Source organism: Microtus pennsylvanicus, chromosome 4, assembly GCF_037038515.1.
Source record: "Microtus pennsylvanicus isolate mMicPen1 chromosome 4, mMicPen1.hap1, whole genome shotgun sequence".
In the NCBI taxonomy this organism is placed as follows: Eukaryota; Metazoa; Chordata; class Mammalia; order Rodentia; family Cricetidae; genus Microtus; species Microtus pennsylvanicus.
The window spans coordinates 23,900,919-23,902,347 of NC_134582.1; the positions used below are offsets into that span (position 1 = coordinate 23,900,919).

The following is a 1,429-nucleotide window of genomic DNA, read 5'->3' on the forward strand; positions in this document are numbered from 1 at the left end:
CCGAACTCTTGCCCCAGACTGGTACCTAGATCTTGTGAGTAGTGCTTCTCGGCCCCGCTTCATCCCATCCCCCTTCGGCTCCACTCCAGCTCCCTTTCCCTTCAGTTTTGTCTTTCCCTGCTCTTGCCCATCCTCCTGTCCCAATCTCCCCTGTAAACATTCTCACCCGGGTAAATCCCTCGCACTCTACAGATCTGTGTACTCCGTCATCTCCCCTACGGGATACGGTGACCACAGTGATACACAGAACTTAGAGCCTTTGGTCTATTGTGGTCTGGAGATAACAAGTGAATAGGAGCCCATGTACAGGTTTTTAACGAATATCTAAACTGTTCCAGCATTTAAAAAAAATTCCCAGCACTTGGGACACAGAGGCAGGTGGATCTCTGAGTTCGAGGTCAGCCTGGTCTACAAAAGCTAGTTCCAGGACAGGCTCCAAAGCTACCAAGAAACCCTGTCTCGAAGAAAACAAAAACAAAAAACTCGGCTCTTCCACAGGCCTACACACTGTCGACTGTGCCGCTGCCATGTCTCTAGTGATCCCTGAGACGTTAGGGCACATTTCAGAGCACTCAACACCAACATCGATGGGCGGTGGCAGAAAATAGCCTTTGCCAACACTGCCATTAAGGGTGTGTGGGGGCGGAGATACGCTCCTGTGGTGTAGAGGAGAGGGGACACCGACCTCACCAAGAAGGCTAGACAGCTCAGGGAGGACGAGGTGGTCCGTGTGATCACACTCATGCTGAATCCACGACAGTACAAGTTCCCAGACTGGTTCTTGAAAGGACAGAAGGGTGTGAAGGACGGAAAGTACAGCCAGGTTCTGACCGATGGTTTAGACAACAAGCTAGGTGAGGACCTGGAGCGACTGAAGAAGATAAGAGCCCATAGGGCCGCGCCACTTTCGGGCTTTTGTGTCTGAGGTCACCACACCAAGACCACTGGCCACCGGCGCCCGTCCTGTGGGTGTGTCCAAGAAGAAATGATTCCCTGGGCCTTTGCTGTTAATAAATAGTTTATATGCCTGTGGGGGTGGGGGAAACTTGGGAGTCAGAAAATGAGATAAAGCTGATAAATCCAAGGACAGCAGAGTAGGTTGGCAAATCCTCTCTCCATGTTTTTCTTGAACTACCAGTCCTGGAAATACCCCCCAAATCCCCTCTTCTCTCTAGTAGACCTCCTCAGTCCTCCAAGAACTATCTAATCCGGGTCAGCTAATAGCTGACTCTGTCCTTGGATTTAGGTTGGCTTTATTAACACAGTGCAATGGTTATACAAACAAATCTCCCACAACATTTCCCCCTTTTTGTATTATAAAAAGGGAAGATTCAAGTCTAACATTGTGAAACTAAATACAATAAAAACAATTATCAAGTAAGAAATACATTCATGATGTCCAGTCCATTAGTATTTGGCCAATTCAGAG

At 48.4% G+C, this 1,429-nt stretch overlaps 1 pseudogene; it reads left to right on the top strand.

The window, feature by feature from the left end:
- The first annotated feature begins 527 nt into the window (after window positions 1–527).
- On the top strand, window positions 528–1,024 carry LOC142848626 (small ribosomal subunit protein uS13-like; annotated as a pseudogene).
- The last annotated feature ends 405 nt before the right edge of the window (window positions 1,025–1,429 follow it).